This window comes from Mus caroli, unplaced genomic scaffold (genome assembly GCF_978045245.1).
Source record: "Mus caroli unplaced genomic scaffold, Mus_caroli_1 scaffold_4, whole genome shotgun sequence".
Lineage (NCBI taxonomy): Eukaryota > Metazoa > Chordata > Mammalia > Rodentia > Muridae > Mus > Mus caroli.
The window spans coordinates 60,801,906-60,816,338 of NW_028227259.1; the positions used below are offsets into that span (position 1 = coordinate 60,801,906).

General features: G+C 37.7%; 1 long non-coding RNA gene across 3 annotated transcripts in view; it reads left to right on the forward strand.

Moving 5' to 3' along the window:
• The first annotated feature begins 12,159 nt into the window (after positions 1–12,159).
• The window catches only part of LOC110295405 (uncharacterized), a 50,185-nt gene continuing 47,911 nt past the window's right edge, over positions 12,160–14,433 (forward strand). For all 3 annotated transcript variants that reach the window (XR_002378059.2, XR_015046835.1, XR_002378060.2), the window contains exon 1: positions 12,160–12,361. This is a non-coding gene — a long non-coding RNA (uncharacterized LOC110295405). The remainder of the gene's footprint in view (positions 12,362–14,433) is intronic.

The following is a 14,433-nucleotide window of genomic DNA, read 5'->3' on the forward strand; positions in this document are numbered from 1 at the left end:
CTAAGAACTTTCCTAAGGCTAAATTTAAAATTCAGGTACTGATGTCTTTAGTGGAAGACAGCTAATATTGAGTCTGTCTTCTGGTTACTAGTAATCACTCTTATGTAGGTCTACAGTGAAAAAATGATCAAGTGGGGCAAAAAGAAATACTAAATGTGTGTGTGTGTTAAAAAATAAAACACGGGCTGGTGAGATGGCTCAGTGGGTAAGAGCACCCGACTGCTCTTCCGAAGATCCAGAGTTCAAATCCCAGCAACCACATGGTGGCTCACAACCATCCGTAACGAGATCTGGCGCCCTCTTCTGGAGTGTCTGAAGACAGCTACAGGGTACTTACATATAATAAATAAATAAATCTTTAAAAAAAATAAATAAAACACTTAATCACACAACGAATGCATATGCTGGAAAAGAGAGTTCATTGTTCACAAAATTTGTACCATTAACTAGCGGTCTAGCCTGCATTGCAATAATAAGATAGGTACATGGACCCAACATAACTCAAGCTCCAACTTGTGAAGAAGCTGAAGAGGTTTTCTGCTCCTATACAGCAATAAGAGCCAAAAGGAACTTCGAATTTGTTTGGTGGCTATGAGAATGCATCTAAAGCTGGTAGCTACACTTGTCACTGTAGGTTTTGTGGAAAAGACACTGGAGGCATGAAAGGTGGAGGACCAAGGAAGTCATAGATTCTTCCTCTGTAATTTCTCAGAGCTGCTGAGGCCAGGCAACATGTGACAGTGTAATCTTTGTGTGAAGGCTGGAGTGTGCAAGAGACCTCTGGAGCCAGTGTGTGAAACTGTAAAATTTAAGCCTGGGTTATAGTGCAGATCACAGTATGTTGAGGATCACAGAGCTCTGAGACATCAGCTAAGAGAGCTGTATATAAGTAGCAGTAGCAGAAAGAGAGAGAGAGAGAGAGAGAGAGAGAGAGAGAGAGAGAGAGAGAGAGAGAGAGAGCAGACTTTGCTGCAAAGCTGGTGGGGGTGATGGAGTTGGGGTGCTATTTGTCTAAGCCTTTGGATACTAGACACAGAGCAGCAGGATTTGGTGTCTGCCTTGCTACATTTTGATCTTGCTTTGGTCCAATATTTCCTCAATTCACTGCCATTTCCTTATGTTGGAATTGTAATGCATATTATACACCATTGTTGCAATTACATAATTTACTTCTGATTTTAAAGGTGGCTACAGTTTAGAGATTGCCTTGAATCTCACTAAAGACTTTAGGCTTTTAAATAATCTTCAGACTGAGAACAGACTATAGAGACTTTGTATGTTGAGAGGTATAGACTTTGTATTAGTCAGTTTTGGTGTCTGATGTTTTTTTATTTCTAAGTTTCCTTACAACACAGTAAATTTAAAAAAGGAAATTATTTGTCTAGTGTTCACTATCATACAGAATAGAAAGGAAGACAACATTGCTCACAGAAATCAGTTTAAACAAACTTGCAATCATTTCATTAGATAGATACAGCCTTTCTGAATGATAAATGCAAAATAACAGTCAAAATAATGTAGTATAGATATCAAGAGATAATGCTATAGTATACTGAAGCTGGACTTTGATTACTCAGTTTTTTTTTTCTTCTTCTTCCCTTGTGACACCTCCTTCTACCCTTTCAACCCCCTTACACTATATAGGAGAGAAAAAATAGAAAGTAAACTATTTCCAGCTGATTAGGGCCATTGAGTTTCTTGGGGCAAGTTTTATCTTCATCACTGGGATTTCCAAAAATACTCCCCCTCCCACGGGTTTCTTCTTTGCACACAACTGCTTAACAAACTACAACAAACAGCAAACAGTAAACAACCAAAAATCCAACATCCCACAAACAACTTCAATCTCAGGGCACTAGCATTCACGTGAATTGCAAACATCACACAATAGCAGAAACTATCTGCAGCTGGCAAAAGCAAGCCTCTGCTAGAGCACAGGGTACATCGTTGTCCACTGGTGGGGACAATCTGAAGCAGTCCCAGATCCCACACCTGGGATTAAAAAGGAACCATATTTTTTATCATATTTCTATGTTTTTCAAAGAAACCAATATTCTCACTAAAATCATAAAAAGCAAAATTCTGTCTGTAATTTTTAAAAATTCTTTGTATTGAATATTTTCTTTATTTACATTTCAAATGTTATTCCCTTTTCCAGTTTCCCCCCTCCCAAAAACCCCCTATCCCATCCCCCCACCCCCTGCTTCTATGAGGGTGTTCCTCCACCCACCTACCCACTCCTGTCCCCCTGCTCTAGATTCCCCTACAATGGGGCATCTATCTAGCCTTCATAGGAGCAAGGACCTCTCCTCCCATTGATGCCTGACAAGGCCATCCTCTACTACATATGCAGCAGGAGCCATGTGTACACTTTGGTTGGTGGCTTAGTCCCTGGCAGTTCTTGGGGGGGTCTGGTTAGTTGATATTGCTGTTCTTCCTATGGGGTTGCAAACTCCTTCAACTCCTTCAGTCCTTTCTCTAACTCATCCATTGGGGACCCCTCACTCAGTCCAATGGTTGTATGTGAGCATTTGCCTCTGTATTTGTCAGGAGACAGCTATATCAGGCTCCTTTCAGCAAGTATTTCTTGGTCTACACAATAGTGTCAAGGTTTGGTAACTGTATATGGGATGAACCCCCAAGTGGGTAATCTCTGGATGGTCTTTCCTTTAGTCTGTGCTCTACACTTGGTCTCCATATTTGCTCTCATGAGTATTTTTCCCCTTTCTAAGAAGGACTGAAGCACTTACACTTTGGTCTTCCTTTGTTTTGACTTTCGTGTGGTTTGTGAATTGTATCTTGGGTATTCAGAGCTTTGGGCTAGTATACACTTATCATACCATGAGAGCATACCATGTGTGTTCTTTGGTGCATGTCTCTATTTTAATAACACATGTGATTTTTCTAACTCAGCAAATGAGCATGTCGAATTGTTTAAAATTCAAGAATTTGTGCTTACTGTAGTTTTTCTTTTGAGTGTTTGACATAAAGTTCTTCTCCTTTTACTTTTTGTGTTCTGTTTCTATCCTCACTCAGTATAATCACTTTGTTAAATATTAGTTGAGTAACTGACATGAACATAGTTGATGAAAATAGTGCTACTGATATGCATAATGACAAAATCTAGAGATGTTTGAATACTCAAATCATTTGATTTAAGATTTAAAGTTCTGAAATGTAATTAGAAAATATACTTATAAAATATACATTAAACAGTACAGTTGTATTAATATAAGGAGCTATGCTGTTATTTAATATGACTAGTAAGGTGTTCTATTATGTGGTTTTTTTGAGAGCACAGCTTTAACATTATAATGTAAGAGAAGCACTAGTTTAAGAACAAAGAAAGAACTTTATTTGAGAAAATGTCTATATCAGGTGGCTTTAGCTAAGTGTAGAATATTTTCTTGATTACTAATGTGAAAGTATCTGTTATGGTGGTGTCCACTATGGGTGGTATCATATCTATGTGGTATAACAAAACAGACTGAGCAAGCCTTGGTTTGCAAACTGGTAAGCATCTTTCTTATATGGTTTCTGCCTTTATTCCTACTTTGAATTCTTGGCCTGATTCTTTTTTTTTCTCTTTTTTTATATTAGATATTTTCTTTATATTCACTTCAAATGCTATCCCAAAAGTTCCCTATACCCTCCCCCCCACCCTGCTCCCCTACATACCTACTCCTGCTTCTTGGCCCTGGTATTCCCCTGTACTGGGGCATATAAAGTTTGCAATACCAAAGGGCCTCTCTTCCCAGTGATGCCAGACTAGGCCATCTTCTGCTACATATGCAGCTAGAGATATGAGCTCTGGGGGTACTGGTTAGTTCATATTGTTGTTCCACCTATACGGTTGCAGACCCCTTCAGCTCCTTGGGGGCTTTCTCTAGCTTTTCCATTGGGGGCCCTGTGTTCCATCTTATAGATGATATGCCAGAAAAATTTTGCTGAAGGGACCCTGTTATCACTGTCTTGTATGAGGCTATGCCAGTGCCTGGCAAATACAGAAGTGGATGCTCACAGCCTGATTCCTTCAGTATGAATCAAATAAATGTATTTTTTGTTTATTTGTTTGTTTGTTTGGTTGGTTGGTTGGTTTTTTGAGTTTTTTGTTTATTTGTTTTTATTTTGTTTTGTTTCCCAAGTAGGTTTTGACCATCATGTTTTCAAATTAATAGTTGTAAACTAGGGCAAGAAGCAATGAAATAACCTGATGGGTCTGCTACTTGGGAATCATTCTATTTAAGGCTTCTATAATGTGGTGAATAAGTGTTTTATAGATATATGCCATATCACATATTTTCATACTTTTATTGCCTGCATATTATTTTATCCTACTATAATTAATGGCTTCCACTGTTTAACAGCATTTACTTTCCTTCTAATTTTTATAGAAATGTTCTAACATTAGAAGATTTTTTTCTTATCCCTGTATTGTATTTTAATTTTGAATCTAAAATAATTACAATGAAGGCAATACTCTCCTTTTATAGTAAGAGAGTGTGCTATAAGCGAGAAAGGTCTTCATCTGTATATTTCAAATTTACATTTGATAAAATTCCCTCAACAAAACAAAGATCATCAAACTCCAATTTGTGAAAGCTAGCTAATGTAGTCCACTACTAATTATAGCAACATGCTCTATTGTAGAATGTTAGAGCACTGGTAAACCACAATAAATTTCCAAGCATAATGTTAGCTTTCAACCCCTTGGCCATGAACAGAAATAAGAAAAAATACTCAAGGTCAAACCAAGAGCCGAACAATAATCATGAGACAAAGAAAAACACGACATTCCAAAGAATCACAGAAATCTGGAACAGTCCAGAAACATTTTCCCTAAGAGTACTGATTAATACAACAATGTGAGCCCCAGTGAATCTTAGGCTCACTAACTTATGCATATTTCTCTAGAGATCTTTCAAATGAGCCACTTGGGTTTTTGCAATTGTCTCCAACAAAAATTAAATCCAGCAAGCATCTCTTGGTCAGACTTAGTGAATCCAGAAAAGAAGATATACTTTGTTTAACAATTCTATTTTTCCCACTTATTTTCAGATTCGGCTGCACTAATGAGACAATTTGACCCAAGAAACAGACAAGTCGATCTATTTGATCTCACATCTGACCATGTAGGATGGCCGTTGCTTTTAAAATTATTAACAAACTGTCTGGTGATAGTCTACCATCGATGAAAGGACAATTTTTGTTTTATTCTGTTTTGTTTTTCTCTTTTCTCCTTTTTAAACTTGTAATAGAATTCAGGTATTCTCAGGACATATTATGATTGTCACTTATCCTATTGGTTAAAATTTTCATGTTCTCATAAATATTTGCTAAAAACTAAAGTTTTTTGTAAGCTGGGAAATACCCTGCCAAGGCAATAGTATGTCAAAAGATTACCTTTAGTCTTGACCACTGACTTTTATATCTCTTAGTAATTAAATATGTAGGAAGCTAATTCATTTCCAGCCATTAATTTTCATTTCAGGTTAAGTGCTTTGTCTGTTTGACTTCATTTCAAATTATCAGGACCTGAACCTAGACATCCCTGGCAAAACATAAAAAAAAAAAAACTCAAAATTCCGGGAGCCCAATTAATCTCTTTTCTGATAGAAGTGACCATAGAGAAATGAGAAAATAATATCTTTTAAAAAACAACTTCTAAATCTTCCATGAGACATGGAAGAACAAAACACAAAAGTAAATTTAAGGTTAGGAACTTTGACTATTGTTTTTAGGACAGTAATTCTGTATAACCGGTGTGCCAGATATTTTTTAAGATGACCACTTTTATTTATTGTTGTGGATTGATGTGGAATGTTCATCAGGAAAATGAACTTTTTTCCAATAAGAATAACTCAGTAAGTAAATTAAACCATTATTATTTACATTAAACCAATGTATAGCATCAATAAAATGACTCCTAATGATATTCTGTTTCCTCCAGCAACAGGTGGCAACAAATGCAAAGACCCATGTAGAGGAATGAGTCAGCAAATCAAGACTGGCAGCTCACATTGGGCCACACAATCACAACAGTAGCATCTGTGCCTGTTAACTCCTAAAGCCTGCCTGACACCCTGAGAGACATATGATGACTGACAGAGTGACCAGAATAACCAATCAGATGGTACCAACTACATGGAATGAGCGTAATGAGCCAAGGGAGCCCAGGTGAAGGGTCTAAAAGTTTGCCCAATTCCCACATTAAATGAACTTGCTTTTGCCACTTACCAGACTCCTGGAGTCTGTGTTGTTGATTCTGAGCCTTCTCACCTCACCCCTCAAGGGTCTCCATAGGTTGCAAACAACAGACCTGCAGCCAGACATTATATGAAAGTGAAGCTAAATAAAAGGTCTCCATCAACCCCCCTATGCTCCCCCCCCCCCCCCGCAGAGCTCAGGAAATCTCATAGAAGAGGAGGATAGATTGTAAAGAGCCAGAGAGGATGGTTGCACATTTTAAAGAACATTTGCCCCAAAAGACTGCCAACTCTCAGAGAATGTAATTTTGTCTTTTGTTTATATTACATTTTTCTTAGAGCCTGAAGGAGAGTCTAGCACACTAGACCTTTGAAAAGATTTGATCAGGTGAGTTCATGTAGGAATGCATGACCTAGGATGCTTAATGTCTTTGGGGCAAATGGACAAATGGGCAAATGGACAAATGGGCAAATGGGCAAATGGGCAAATGGAAAGAGTTTGTTTTTTCTATCCTCCAATCATTATCCTATCCCTTTCCTGAGGGTCTCTCCCTGGGCTTGCTTCTTCTCCAGTGTTTTCCTTTTTATCTTCCAGCATTGTCACCATATATGCATTACAACATCAACAAGGTGCTCTACCACTCTACTGTGATGATAAGAAGCCTGGGAGAGCACACCACATCTAGGATATTTACATTCTGTTTGAGCTTTCTGGGGGAAAGGAAAAGCTTTTAGCACTTTAGGCTTTATTGTAAAAGAGCATGGAAAAAGAAAATAATAAACAACAGATGTAATTTTGGGGCAAACATCAAACCAAAGCTTTTATGTGTGGCCATGGAGTTTATTTTGTTTTGTTTTGTCTTTTTTTTTTTTTTTTTTTTTTGGTATGGTTCTCTTCAGTCTGACCCACAAAGCAGTATCCAGATGTCCTTTGGTCCTCAGGACCTTGGTTCAAATAAGACCCTGAGAAAGTCACAAAATATGTGCCTAGTCTATCTGTCCAACGTTTCATAGGTAACTCCCATAATAAAATATACTATTTTTTTGTGATTTTTATCTAATAATATTGGGCTGACTCATTGGTCCTTCAAAACAAGGACTCAGAACAGAACAGTTCAGATATTCTAAGGAAGTTTTATGTCTTTCAGTGCTTTCTTATTTGAGTGCTAGGCTATATTTTTTTTTCTTTACAAAAAGAAAAAAAAAGATATTGAAATTTTACTAACTTTGCATACTTAACAACCTATATATTTATAAGATTCATTAATGATATTTAATGATTTCTAATTTCTCTGGAGAATTGTTTTTTTTAGCAATTTCATAGGACCATAAGCAACTAGGTGATACTAACATACTTATGCATGTCTTTCTAATGAAGCTAAGGACACAATTTGTATTTGTGTCCTTCAAGTAAATGCTAAGACCACATGAATAGAAACATCATTGCTCTGTATAGTTTCTCCTTCCCAAGGAGGATTCTTAATGAAGTTAAAAATCAAAATAACTGTGTTGTTCTAAATTTGCTTATACAAATAAATTCAAGAAACAGAGGAGTACTGATGTCACCAGCTCAAAGCTACAAGAAATAAACATTAATGAAGAGGTATTTTATTGTATCCAGACCTTGGAAATGCTCTTAAAATTGAATTTGTAAGAGACAGGAAGTATGTTATTAGATTTTAAAATATTACAATAAAACCATGTGCTATGTATTCTAAATGTTTCCGTAGTTCTCCCATTAGATTACATGGTATAGGTTTCAGATGTCATTTTTGCAGTTGGAAATCTGTACATATTCAGTCTGATGGCTGTCAACAGTTTTAAAGCCTTGGATATAGTTCTGGGAGAAGTAAATTGTACTTATGGGAAGCAGGGAATCCATCAAGCAGCTAGAAATGACTGGGCAGAGAGAGCTACAAAGGGAAGAATTCCCTGTGTCTGAGGGTGTGGTGCCCACTATTCAGTTGATCTGAAGCAGAGTAAAAAAGGCTCCTGGCTCCAGGCCCAATCTTTTCAAAGAGAGAAAGAAACAAGGAAATACCACTCTGCTTCAGAGTCAGCCCCAGAGCTCAGTGCATGCGCTGTCTCCAGCAGTCTTTTAATTATTTTTCCCAAATCCCACTGAAAACCTAAGCATGGAAATGAGACTCTCCTAAAAGAAATTCCACAGGATGTCACAGAAAAAAAAAAAAAAAAAACTTTTGGATGTTTCCACAGGCTGAGGAATGGGTGACACGAAGCTGAAGAGAAAGAAAAGAAAAGGTAGAGGCTGACAGCCTTTGACTTGGGAAAAATACATCCAACTGTGCTTAGTAGTGTGTCTGAGTGTGGACAAACCACTGGGGCCTCTCCTAGTATGGAGAAAGCAAACGTCTTTGTATCAATTTCTGCTGTGTGGGCTGAGGACATGGGCTTTATCACAGTCATCTTCTGATAGGGAAAACAAGAGCAGACTGTAAAGACCAAAACCAATTTTCGTGTTTGTAGAGATTTTGACTTTACTCTGAGTGCCAGAGTCTTCACAGAAAATCAGAGAGAACACAAAATATTTTGAATGATCTGAAAGACAAAAGGCCAGAGCTATCTCTTAGGAAACTTGTACATTGTATTTATTTTTTTAAACATTTAAGTTTTGGCAGTTCCGTGCATGTCTACAAAGCAATGTGATCACATTCACCCCTCTGTGCACTCTTTTCTTTGACTCCCCCTGCTGCTGAGCCCTCTGTCCCTCCCAGGTGGTTCTTCTACTTGCAGGTTTGCTTTGGAGTATGCAGGTCTTACTCAAGCAGCCATGGCTACAATGACCATGTCAAATGACACTGGTACTTATCACCATCCTCTAACTCTCAGATTTCTTCAGTCCCCACTTCCATGATGTTCACTGGGTCTTAGTAAAGGTGACGTCAATGTCCAATTTAGATCTGAGCATGCAAGAGCTATTAACTCTCAGTTCTGAGTTAGCCATCTGTTCACTGAGAAAAATAAGTTTCTCTGAACAAGACTGAGAGAAGCCCTGGACTAATGGTATAAATGTAAATACTCAGAAGGCAGTTGTCCATTCTATTTACCATGGCATCTACAGTAAGCTCCTGTTAGGCTTCTTGACATCTCCAGTGGGAGGATGTTGACTAGGTTTCTAACACCAGGTATATTCTTTTTCCTCTTAGGCTTAAATTCTGATCAAAAAGTAATTGGTTACCTCCCGAACAGTCATGTCACGATTATGCCTAAAAGGTTACTATTGTAGAATTCAGGGTTCACTGCTGAGTACGATTTTGATGCTTATTTTCATGTAGCAGTCTGTACTGCTTTTCACCCTCCGAATGCTACCTAGTGGGAGAAAACTGCCAGCTGAATTCCATCTTTAAATATCTACTTTCTGGATCCAAAACATGTATTGTCTTAAGCAAGTGTCTCTATTGTTTTAGGAGCTTCTGGTGGCTCCTTGACCAAGAACTCAGAGGGAAATTTTTCTATGCAAAGAAAGAGGATTTTTCATTAAAACAACAACAACCAAAAAAACCTATGACTTCTGGGACAAGCATTAACCATTCATGCAGCTTCAGACTTAAATCATTTCTAAAAGGAGAAAGTACAAAAGCAAGTTTAATATTTTGTCATGGGAATATCTATGATAGCTAGAATTTAAAAAGGGTGCATTCACTGAGGACGGCTAAGCACATGCTAGGGGTTTTCAATAGACTTGTTAGTGACTATTGCGTTCAGCACATTACAGCAGATTCCTAATGATGCCAAGGTTCACTTCCTGTAGGGAGCCAGGTAACTGTGTCCTGTTCTATAACCACCCAGCATGCCCCTAACTATGACCTGCTGTTTCCAAAATGCATGCTCTTTGTTACTAAAGAAGCCAGGTGTATATGGATCAGTGAAAATCCATTCTCCTAACACGAAAAATTTCTCAAGGCAGATGGTAGGTCAGTAATGCCACTTTAGTATATATAAAGGACAGCATGTGTTCTCATATTGAAAAGTAAAGTGGAGATTTATCAGATAGCCAATTGTAATTGAATACTTGGGCTAGATTCAACTGAGTTTTAGGCAGTCACCATGAAGGTTGAAGTCAGCTACTGAATTTATGACCATGCTATGATCCTGTTTTCATGATCTTGGTGACTAAAAAGTATTATTCTGTTCTTCTGTGTGAAAATGAAATATGATAGAAATCATGATTATCCTAATAATTCATACCCTATGTAATCTGATTTAAAAAATACAATAAAAAAGTATTATTTTGTTATTTGATTGATATGGGAATATTATCCAAAATATTTTAAAAAATCATGATTTGGGTTTTAAGCATCTGATAATAGAATAAAATTAAATGAATAAAAGTTAATAATAATATCTACCACTTTATTATTATAATTTTTAATTTAAGTTTTCTTCCAAAGAAGGACTCTGAAGTAAACAAAGAAGACGTTCAGTATCACACCTAGGATGAAAACAACTGGAACGTTTAGCCCTCTAAATATAAATGTTAATATTTTCCTAATATATGCCCAGGGTATAAATAGTACAACCAGCTCAATTATCTGCAATATTGATTTCCCACACATAAATGTGTGCTATTTCCATTATATTCAAATTTTACTAGTATAAATTTATATAGTTGGGTATGCAAAAGGCTATTCCTAATAATACAAAGAACAGAAAACGGAATGCTCTCTTACTTTATGCCCATTGCCATAAGAGAAAAGTCAATCCTTGCTTTTACTTAGGTAGATGCTACTGAAGGCACTAAGCAGACTTTAGTTTACTGTGTATCTATCTGAACAGAGCCATTAAAAAAAGTATTTGCTTAAGTTGCTGAATTTTATGTAAACCAAAGCAGATGAGGTTAAAACAGAAATAAACAGTAATTAAATTACCCAGAATTTTCTGGATGAAATAAAACAATTCTTTACAGTTTCTAGGTAATGGCAAAAGTGTTCCTGGCAGGCAAGGAAAGCATAATTAACGGCACAGCGAAGCTTCGCTTTCTGTTCTTTTTGGCAATTGAGTCTACTATGTGGAAAGCTGTTAAGTAGAGTATTTGGGTTTCATATTAATTTGCATTTCACTGCGTTGCTCTTTACTGCTTTGTAGGCAGGAAACAGAGAGGTCTAGGTTCAACACAACAAATTACTGTACGAAATAAGAAATTGCTAGTCAGGCATCTTCTTGTTTTTACTGTGTGTGTCATGCTGTGAGCAAAACGGAAAGGAAAAAAAAAAAGAGAGAACGAAATTTAAAAAAGAGAGAAGAAAAAAAAAGAAAAAAGAAAAAGAAGTGTTGAGTCTTTAGAGGCATTTCAGCACCAGATCCACAGTATCAAAAATAGACCTCAAACATGGTGGGAGTTATCTAGAAATTCAGCAGTTTGCAAACAAGTGCACTAGGGAGTATTTTTTTCACACTAAAATATTTTTGCTACACATCAGTAAGTCCTTGAGGAGAGCATGCTGGTTCCAAAGGCCTGCAGTTTGCTGTGGAAATAACAGAGCGATATTTAGCCAGAGCTCACAGGGAAGCAGTACTGGGGATGCTCTTTGTAGTGACTGCTCCATTTGGCCAAGAAGTGGCTCAACTACTGGGATTAGAAATGAGCAGAGAAAGGGAGACAGAACCTGTAGAGACCACCTCCAGTAGAAAGGCACAGTCCCCTGTTAGGGATGGGGCCACACACCCATCTCAAATTTTTTAACGCAGAAACAGGGACTGTATATATATATATATATATATATATATATATATATATATATATATATGTATGTGTATATGTATGTGTATGTATATACATATATATACAGAGAGAGAGAGAGAGAGAGAGACTGAAGGAAGGACCATCCAGGAACTGCCCCACCTGGGGATTTATCCTGTCTGCAGACACTAAACCCTGTTGCCGTTGCTACAGGAACCTGTTGTGGCTATTCCGTTGGAGGTTCTACCAGCAACTGATCCATGCAGATGTGGATGCTTGGATCCAACGATTAGACAGAACTCGGGGTCCCTAGTGGGGGAGCTGGCAAAGGGCTGGAGAAGCAGAGGAAATTGCAACTTCATAGGAAGAACAACACTGACTGGCCAGACTACACAGTGTTCCCAGTGATTGACCACCAACCAAGGAGTGTACAAGGAAGAATCCACGACTTCAGGTACATATCTAGCAGAGGATGGATTTGTCTGACGTCAATGGGAGGGAGACCCTTGGTCCTGTGGAGGTTTGATGCCCCAATGTAGGGGGATGCTGGAGGGATGTGGTTGGAGAGGGTAGGTGAGTAAGGGCGCACCCTCATAGAGGAAATGGGAGGGAGGAGAGGGCAGATGTGGGATTACGGGGTTGTGGAGGGGTAACCGGGAAGTGCGATACTGTTTGAGATGTAAACACATAGAATGATTAATAAAAATGTTTAAAAGAAAGAAACTAGGCATTTATTTGAATCTCGTTCTTTGTCTATTTATCTCTCTCTCTCTCTTTCTCTACTATTCTATCTTTTTTTAAAATCGATTTACTTACTTTTAAGTTCTGTAGACCAGTGTTTTCCCTGCATGTCTGTCTGTGAGGGGCTATTGGGTCTCCTGGAACTAGAGATGCAGACAGCTGTGAGATGCCATGTGGGAGCTGGTCATTAAACCTGAGTCCTCTGGAAGAGCAGCCAGTGTTCATAACTTCTCTGCCATCTCTGTAACCTTCAAAAAGATTTATTGCTAATTTTATTTGTGTATGTGCATGCACGTGTGTACAAAGACACACATGAGTTCAAGTGCCTAGGACAGACTGGCAGTGCCTTGGATTCCCGGAGCTGTATCTTTCTGGGAATTGTGAGACACCTAATACAGATCCTAAAATCTGAACTCGATCCTCTGTGAGAGCATTCAGGCTCCTAACCACTGAGACGTCTCTCTAGCCCTGCATTTTCATTTCTTAACTCCTGATTCTTTGCTATTATCTATTTGTAGTTTTTTTTTTTTTAAGAAATGTTAATATATGGTTAATATATGGATCGCAGCTTGGCAGAATCTAGCATCACTGAGGAGGAAAACTTCCAGGCATGCCTGTGAGAGATAATATATGTTAGACAGGCCAGTGAAGGATGATGTAGATTAGACATGTTGTGGGGACAGCATTATTGAGCTGGAAATCCTGGTCTTCACAAAATGGGAAATGCTATCTGAACCCCGGCAGTCATCTCGCTCTGCTTCCTGAATGGGAAAGGAATGTAGCCAGCTTCCTTAAGTTGCTGTGCTAATGGCTTCCTTGCCTATAGCCTGGAACTGTGAGCCCAAATAAGCCTTTCCTTCCTTAAGGTCTGCTTTTGTTTGGTAGTTTATCACAACAGCTCTAGACAAGACACCTATTATTTCCCAAGACTCTGATCACACAATTTAAGAATCCCTAACAACAAAAGATCTTGTGTGTCTATGAGAACATGCACATTTTTTGCTTATGTGTATACCTATGCCTGCAAGTATGTGTAATCAATCTTCTTGGTTACTGCTGGGGAAAAAAAAGAGTAAAAAGAATGGAACAAACTCTTACTATCCTCAAGAGTTTATTCCTTCTACCTATTAATTAATTCTCTGTTCTATTAGGAATAATGCTATCTTGTACTACTGTTCTTAAAACCATTACAATGCGTTGCTTGTACTCCTATGTCAACTTATTGACCTATGAGATAACCCTAAACTATTTTGATTATTTGAGCCCTGACACTCTTGTTGTATACATAATTTTCACCAAAACTTGTGAAAAGAAAGATTCATAAAAACTGGAGCTTTAGGAAGCAAGGAGAAATTCTGTATTGAAGACACTTTAGTGTTGGCTGTCCTCCAGATGCCAAACAAAGTTGTTTAAATATTTGCTCATTAGCGAAATGAAATGTTATGATTTTAATTCATTCCCAATTCTTGTTTACTATGTTTCAAAGCAACTTTTTAATATGTGCTCTAATGGTTTCTCTGGAGCGCTTGTGTTATAATCTGTTTTCCTTTTCTCTTAAACTGGATATAAATTAATGAAGTAATACCGAATGAGTTGTTAGGTCCCTCTAACGTCTTCCTAGTGGTTTGTTTGAGAGTTTTGCTGTGCCTGTTTGTATGTACTACACCAACCTCCAGTGTAAACCACTAAATACATCACTGAAAAAAATTAATATTGTAGCATAGTTTATCATAAATAAGAACCTGGGGAGGAAGATACTTTCTTGTTTTAGTGCTTTCTTGAGAC